Source organism: Pinus tabuliformis, chromosome 6 (genome assembly GCF_031772625.1).
Source record: "Pinus tabuliformis cultivar Carrire ecotype Pingquan chromosome 6, CPIR1, whole genome shotgun sequence".
Taxonomy (NCBI): Eukaryota; Viridiplantae; Streptophyta; class Pinopsida; order Pinales; family Pinaceae; genus Pinus; species Pinus tabuliformis.
Window position 1 is genome coordinate 333,136,238 of NC_142292.1, and position 8,777 is coordinate 333,145,014.

An 8,777-nucleotide genomic window follows, 5' to 3' on the forward strand; every position below is an offset into this window, starting at 1 on the left:
CTGGATGGCTCCAGAAGATAAGAATATTCCTAGAACCGTATGATGATTTTTCTCAATCTCGCCTAGCACAGGTCAAAATGGGCCTAAGTGCTCTGGAAAGCACCTTGACATGGGCCTACCTGCATTGAAGCGCACTTACCCCTGACCAAGGTTGCGCTGGTCCCTCAAGGAGGCATTTCTGGAGGGCTTCAGGCTAAGAAACTCTCAAGGAAGGAGGCATTCAAAGTGTTGATTTGTCTAGGGCATGTAGCAACTGAATTAGGGTTTGATGAGCCCCAATAGTACTGATTTGAATGATGGGATTGATGTGCTCAAATGGATCTATAACAATATGGGAGGCTCAGGGTATAACAGATGATCAGATGAAGAAATCAACATTGGTCACTACTTTACAGGAACATGTACTGACATGGTACATTAAGTATTGCACTGATAACCTGATGGCTTCATCAGTAGATATTCAGACTGTGCCAAATAAGGAGTTCAATAGGCCTAATTATGAAGCACAATCAATTGTGGGATTCAAGGAGATCATGATGAAGCCTACCAAGACACCCTGGGGTCTAGATTAGGGGTTGAAGTGCATAATCCTCTAAGCCAACATGAATCTTACAGATGGGCAACACTGCGAATGGTTTGTGGCTTCGCTCTTGCCTCATCTGAGGGTTGCTTTATCACAACAAAAGATTGGGACCCAGGCAGAAGCACTAGAGATTACGATGAGATTGCATGAAATACCAATGAAAGATGCTAATTTTGGAGTTCAGAAGGTTCACGCATAGTTGCATAACCTTTGCCTAGAGTTTCAAATTCTGAAGAAGGATAAAGCAGTTCGGCCAAAGGTGCGTGAAGAAGTTTAGTGCCTGAAATGAAAAAGTCAGGGGCATGACAAATATCATTGTCTAGTCTTCATGAATTATGTTGCAGTAGGAGGGCTGATGCCTCTGAGGTTGTAAGCTCTAGCAGGGCCAAGTACACGGCCCACGCTATGGTGTGCTATATGTCAGGTAGCTAGAAAACATGTGACAGACAATTGTCACCTACAGCAGAAATTTGTACAGACACTGCAACATCTCTTCTGCAACTTTTGTCAATCGGTGGGTCATGATGAGAGTAACTATCATAGCTATGAGCTAATGATGGGTAGAATACCTACATATAGAGTGAAGGGAGAAACCCGCCCTCTAGATCAAGGCGCTAGGGGAACGCGAGGAGGATTTCAGGGGCGCGAGTGAGGCCAAGGTGGAGGAGGACCTGGTAGAGGTCCAAGACAAGTGATTTGCTACAACTGTGGTGGAACCAGACACTACGCGTGAGAATGCACGAACCCAATGTGCCTATCATGTAGATATTGCACTCAGTTTGACCACACGATAGAAGACTGCACTGTATTACTAGCTAAGATATGTGAAAAAGGGGCGCAACCTCAACAACCTACCCAGAATCTACAGATGATGAGGGTTGAACCCCGCAAAGAGGATCCTAATGTGAACATTGTGCTGCGAAGTTGAATGACAATTGGTGAAGACAAGGGAAAGAAGCCTAAAGAAGGTGAATGGGTCCACAAAGCTCTAGAAAATGAGGTAGGCTTTGATTTAGAGTGTGCGAAGGAAACCTTCATGGTAGCAAATAAAAGCTTCGTTGAGGCTTCTACCTTAGGAAGTTAGGATAAGCAGTCTGATGAAATGGACCCATCCATGCTTATTACATTTTTGGAGACCTGTATGAAGCTGCTTCAAGATAGCAAGGTCGTAAAGTGATTATAGGATTTGATCAATAAATGTGCTGGTAATATTCCTGACGGACCACACGTGGGCAAGAATATTGGTAAGCATAAGGCAAGAACAAGGCGAGAGATGAGACTCACCGCACAAATAGGAGAATATGAAATGGACCAAGTTATTCTGGATATAGGGTCCAACACGAATGTTTTTCCTAAAAGGACATGGGAGAGAATGGGGAGACCTACGCTGCAGTGGTCTCCTATTCAATTGAGGATGGAAAATCAACAAAATATTATCCCCATGGAAAGATCATAAGGAGTGACAATAGATATTGAAGGTGCGAGCACATTGGCTGATTTTGGAGTGACAGAGATTGTGGATGACATCAATCCATACCCTGTGCTCCTTGGGATTGACTGGGCTATCGACATGAACGGGGTGATCAATTTGAAGAAGCAGATGATGTCATTTGAAAGAAAATCGTTTTGCGTAGTAGTACCATTAGACCTTACAGAAGGACTGCGCTACACTGAACCAGTCCGTGATTACGATAGTGATGATGATTTTGGACATGATTTATACTATAATAGCATGAGATCAAGATTGGGTGAATCTGATAGCTGATGGATGTCTTGCATGGGACTGTGAAAGCTCCTGCACATCAGATTCAAATGACGAATTGGAACACTGGCAAACTAGATTGCACGAGGTGCCTACACTACGATGTAACATGATGACCAAATCATTGTGCTACATATCATCGGAGGTAAGAAGTCTACCTTACTATGATGGTTTAACTAACGTTGATAAATTTCTGGATGCATTTGAAAGGGAAGTGTCGGAGAAGCATCACTTCCAAGCCTTGGACTTGGCATTGCGCGCTACGCCTGCAAGATGGTGGGGTACACATAAAGACAACTTCGATGGATGGCACAAATATAGAAGAATGATGAGGGTGCGGTTTAGTCGCCCAAAGGTATGATTGACAGAGAAATACAATGGAAGGAGTGACCTGCGTGATCAATTAGCCAAATGGACTGATGCTTATGGAGCAGAACTGCAACCAGAGTGGGTGCATCTGTTTTGTCACACCTTGGACGTAATACCTATGAATTGGTACTTAGAGTCAGAGCTCCGCCATGGCACAGACGAATGGGACATTTTAAGATAGGGATTCTTGATGACATTTAGCTTTGAAGATGGATTTGAGTGCATTAATGAAGCACTGCAGGAGGTCAAAGCAGCAATCTTCAGAATACCGCAGGATCCCTTGGATTTGATTCAACCGGATTGGACCACCCAGCTACACCACGCGCTGGAGTGCTACAATGTGACCCCTGAAGAGGACGATGAGGATCTAAGGAACATTAATATCTTGGAAACAAAATGACACCATGAAGTTGAGGGGCCGCACATAGAAAATATAGATATCACCACACTGCTGAAAGCAAAACAAGTGAATATTGGGACAGAGGCAGAGCCGAAGTTTGCAAAGATAGGGGACTACTAGGACGATGCTACGGTGAATAAGGTTGCTAAGTTGCTCCACTAATACCAGGGCTTTTTCTGTACGAAGTTCTTTGACTTAAAAGGAATAATAGGGGACCTGGGAGTTATGAAAATTACATTGAAATTGAATGCCAAGCCGATCAAGCAAAGGCCTTACCACCTCAACCAAAGTATAAAGAAAAGGTCCGCTTAAAGTTGGATAAAATGCTTGCAACAGGTATTATTGAATTGGTGGAAGAATCTGATTGGGTAAGCCCAATAGTAATCTAGGAAAAGAAGTAGAAGGATGAAATAAGGATATGCGTAGATCTCAGGAAACTGAATGACGCTTGTGTGCATCATCCTTTCCGACTCCATTCACCGATGAAGTGTTGGATACTGTAGGAGGACAGGAAGCATATGTGTTCACTAATGGGTTCTTAGGGTACCATCAGATCAAGATCGAATCGGAGGATAGAAGTAAGACGACCTTCGCAACCAAGTGGGGATGCTTCTAGTATACTGTAATGCCTTTTGGACTAAAGAATGCGTCGTCGATATTTTAGCGCGTAGTCATCGCGGTGTTAAATGACTTCATTCACAAGTTTTTGGAGGTATACTCTGACGATTGGACAGTGTTTGTGCTGGTGAAGCACCATGTAGCTAGCCTACACTTGATGCTAGATACATGTCAGAGGTATAAGATTACGCTCAATTTGAAGAAATTCTTGTTCTATGTTCATTTCAGAATCTTGCTGGGACATGTTGTGTGCAAACAAGGATTAATGGTGGATCCAACTAAGATAGCAATTATAATTAATTTCGAGGAACCAAGAAGTGTGAAACAATTGCGTGCAATGTTGGGGCATATGGGATGCTATTGAAAGTTCATCAAGATTTGTTCCTAGATTACCGTGCCAATGGAGAAGGTGCTAAAGAAGGATGCTACATTCTGTTGGAATGAAGAATGTCAGCAAAGCTTGGATGTGTTGAAGGAAAAAATGGTCACCACGTTGATCCTAGTCTTCCTAGATTGGAAGAATGAATTTCATGTGCATGTGTATGTGTCATGTATTGCACTCGGAGCAGTACTAAAATAGGACGGTGAGGGAGAATTGGATCACCCTATAGCGTTTGCAAGTAGGAATTTGTCTAAAGCTAAGAATAACTATTCAATGACAAAGCGCGAAGGCTTGGCTATGGTGTACGCACTCCAAAAGTTCAGAAACTACTTGCTAGGTAGACACTTTAAGATGTATACAGACCATTCTGCATTGAAGTACCTGGTTAACAAGCCTATGTTGGGGGGGAAGATATGCATATGGCTGCTACTATTTCAGGAATATGATTTCAGTCATTGTGAAGCCAGGACGATTGAATGCAGCACTAGATCATCTGTCGTGCATTGAAACATGAGAGGAGCCTACTAATTTGGAGGAAGGACTACCTGATGCATAGGTCTTTGTGGTGCGTGTAGCTGACAATCACTTTGCAAATATCATACACTTCCTAATGACAGGAACAACTTCAGAAGGGTATACTAGTCAACAGAAGAAGGAGTTGGTAGTGCTTGCGGTAGACTTTTCTGTCATTGCGGGACATTTATATAAAATGGGCTCGGATGAAATTTTGTGACGTTATGTACCTGAGTTTGAACAGAATAGCATCCTCGCAGAAGCTCATGGAGGAGCTATGGGAGGACATTGTTGGGCCTTGAAATTGTCATTCACTTCCATTACATTTTCACTTATATTTCCATATTGTCACCTTCACTCCACCTCTATTTCATTACATTTACCTCCATTTCATTACATTTACCTTACCATTATCATTATTGGGTCACATTTATGTTTTTCCAAACTTTATTAATCCTTACCATGTTTAACTGAATTTATGGTTAAAAATTAGAAAATAATGTGCATATGCTTATACCTAACAAGTGGGATGAGATTTTTGACGTGTAGGTCAAAAGGAAGCTTCTAAAAGACCCTTATGTGGCCTCCCAAAACCAAATTCGAATTTGAGTGGAGAAGATCATGAGGATATGTGTCTTACCATTTCCTATTTGTATTGAAACTCTAAGAAGACATGTGTCTTATCATTTCCTATTTTGATTTTAACTCTATAGATATAGGGAGAGATTCATGGACTCTCATTAATGAGATAGCTTCTCATCTTTTTGTATAGATAGGGGAAGTTTTCTCCTATCATTTTAGATGTGAAAAGTTGGGGGAATGCTATTGTTTTGAATATAGAATTTGGATTTGGCACCATGCTCATGAATAATGTTCACTTTGATTTGGTTATGCTGGTATTTTGAGCCTCTCAACTTTCCATCCCTCATGCTTTTGGATTGGCCATCTATAATGTGTGAGATTTATTGTTTTTCATAGATTAAGATTTATCGCTTTCATAGATTAAGATTTATTTATTTCATACCTTTTCCTATGTGAGATGTTAAGAGTGATTGTTTTTATTTTCTTTCATATCTAGAGGTTAAGAATGATTTTTTTTGCTTTCATTTCATATCATGTGGTTTTGATTATTCATTTCATAGGATTCTAATTTGATAATGCACACATGATCCCTTAGAGTAGATTTCATTTCATGCAATTTAATTTCTGAAAGAGTCGTGTGCTTTTCAATTTCTACAAGTGTGGTAGATCAAGATTTCAATTCCTGCAAGTGTGATAGATTAAGATTTTGTAGTTAGATTGATCTAAATTGGAATTTCTAGCATATATTGTGCACACATGCTTCTCAAGTTTTACGAACCCCCGGGTTGACAATTAAATGATAGGTAATTAATTTTCCTCAACATTTTGGCATCGTTGTCGAGGAAGTGTGCATATGAAATAGCTTTCAGTTTAGAGTGTATTTATTTGTTTTTGTTTTTACTAACCATTTATGGACAAAGGGTCTAGAATGCAGCCCAAAGACTGCATTGAGGAATGGTATCAAAAAGCAGTTATGCCACAATATTCATCAATTCTTCAAGAGATCCTTGTGGCAAATCGAAAGGTGAAGTTGATTTTGCCTATCCTTACAAACAATCAGGTACATTTTTCAAGTTTGGATATAAGCATTTCAAAAATTCTAATCCGTAAATGGCTTCATTGGATAGATAGGAAAAATAAAAAGAAAAGGATTGATAAAATCTTGACCATGCTAACAAAATAAAAATAAAAAAATCTCAAGTATGTTCTCCTTCTACACTTCGTGTGACCTAGAGGATCTGAAAAAGGAATTGTTTTGTTAGTATATCATAAAAATTATTTAGGTACAATTTCTGTTTTCATGATTTGATTTAATTCAATTTGATTTTTCAATCAACTTTAAAATTAAAAATAAAAATTCCAAATGCATTTTCTGTATTAATAAATTGTTTTGTTTAAATGAAATGTATATGTATATATTTTCAATTAAAAAAAATGTAACATATATAATTTAAACAAAACATTTACCAAAAAAAAAAAAAACACATAAAACAAAAACAACCAAACGTAAACAACAACCACACAACTCTTCAAAATCCTTCAATACCAGCTGCATGTATGGTGATTGCAAATCTGCTGATAGACTCCAATTTAATTTGCGCCTAAAAATTGTTGTAGCAATGTTAAACACTAGGAGTTCTGGGAAAGGCAGTCAATTGGGGGTTATGATTTGAAAGTCAAAACCTCTGAAGAATTCTACAAGACTTGCAAATCCATGTGAAAAAATGATGATCCTTGCCTCTGTAATGCATGAGTTTTCTGCAAGGATACAAAAATGATGTGGTTGGATTTATTGGGCAGATCTTTGGATTGGTAACTTCGTGATTAAGACTCACTGGTTCGATTTCTTCAAAGCATTGTCCCATCTTTTATCTCATTCCAAATTTCGAGTCCCCCAGAATTGTCCATAGGATATAGTTAGATATTCCCTTTTCCTTTGCTAGAAGACATCCACGCAGCCATAATCCCAACCTTCAAAACCTACAAATAAAAAAAAATCAAACCACAACAATCGATTTTTGTTGCCAGAACATCACAGAAAACGTAATTGTTTTGACACACGATTTTGAAATGCATTTTCTGAGAACACCTAGGCGAATTAGAAAAATCCAAGACATGGGTTTTTTCAGAAACAGGGTGAATTAGGTAACCTAAAAATGGTTTTCCGAATTTCACAACCGTTTGAGCAAATTTTATGGTTCTTCGGAGCCTTAATTTCCATATTGCGTGAGAAAAACGGATTTTCGGATTTAATGCATAGTTGCGGCCATGATCCGATTTCTCTGATCTTCACGAGAAATATCTGCCCAAATCCGATTTCCCTGGCTAAATTCTAGCTTGATACATTTGGAGAAAACACTTTGAGTTTGGTACGACAGCAAAACGACCTGAATAATGATGTTGGTATCTGTAAATTATGTTTGATAAAGCAGAGGCTGCATCAACTATCATGTCTTCCACAGACCTGACAAGAACAAAGCGTCTTCCTTTTCCCTTTTTTTTTATTGATTTCAGCCTCTTGCTTCTCACCTTCTCAAAAGCCTACTGATCGCTCAACTCAGACAGGCGGACACCATAGACTCACAGGTCATCATGTGCACAAAAATCATTGTTGTAATTCTGGGTTGCAGGTTGAATATACAATTTGAATGAGCAATTTGTTTATTTATTTTGTATTGTGCTAATCATAGCTACTTTTACGCACTTGGTTTCTAAAATTTTGTGTTTGGTTCATCATATGTCACCCTAAATCTGACTTTATCAACGCAAAATCCGATTATATATTTTCTTCTACTATTCCTAGAAAGAAGAGCTACTTTACCTCATATATAAACAACATTGGACCATTTCTTTTCACATATAAACAACCAGCAGATGCACATATGATCTCTACATTTCTGCATGGCATTTGATCCATGCTGCCTCAGATACCTCTTGATCAGCTCCCATTCAGATCAGATAGTTATGGTGCCACATAGTTACGAGATTTTGCTAAAAGGTGCAAGTGGAGACAAGTTAAAGAAAGTTAAATTTGTTGTTCAACATGTTATTTTTGTAGCACAGATGATGATTCAATAATGGCTCGCAGAACAATTGGAAAATTGTTTAAATGATTTCTGAACATTTGGCATTAATATCTTTGCTATGTATTTTTTTAATGAAGTTTTAACTTGCAGGACACAACGAATCTTTGTGATGCCAATCGTTTTACTAAGCACAGTGCACGAAGTCATCTGAAAGCAAGGAGTTAATTTTATTTTCTTGGTTATTTCTTAAAAATGGATTGTTATCGATATCATGAATTGGACTAAATATAACACTTTTGATTTTCCTTAGTCTGTTTCATTTGACATTTTGTGTAAGAATCAGAAAGGAATTGATCATTTCTTTTTGAACACACTTATGTTCTTTATGTCAAGTTTTTCATGGGTTTGGGATGATTGAATGATCATTGAAAAAAACTAATTGTGTGCACAATTGGTCTTCAAAGGACCGATTCCATGAGAAACATAAGAACAAGTCCATCTCCATATCCACCAAAACCATTACCTTTCCTCCCTTTTGAATT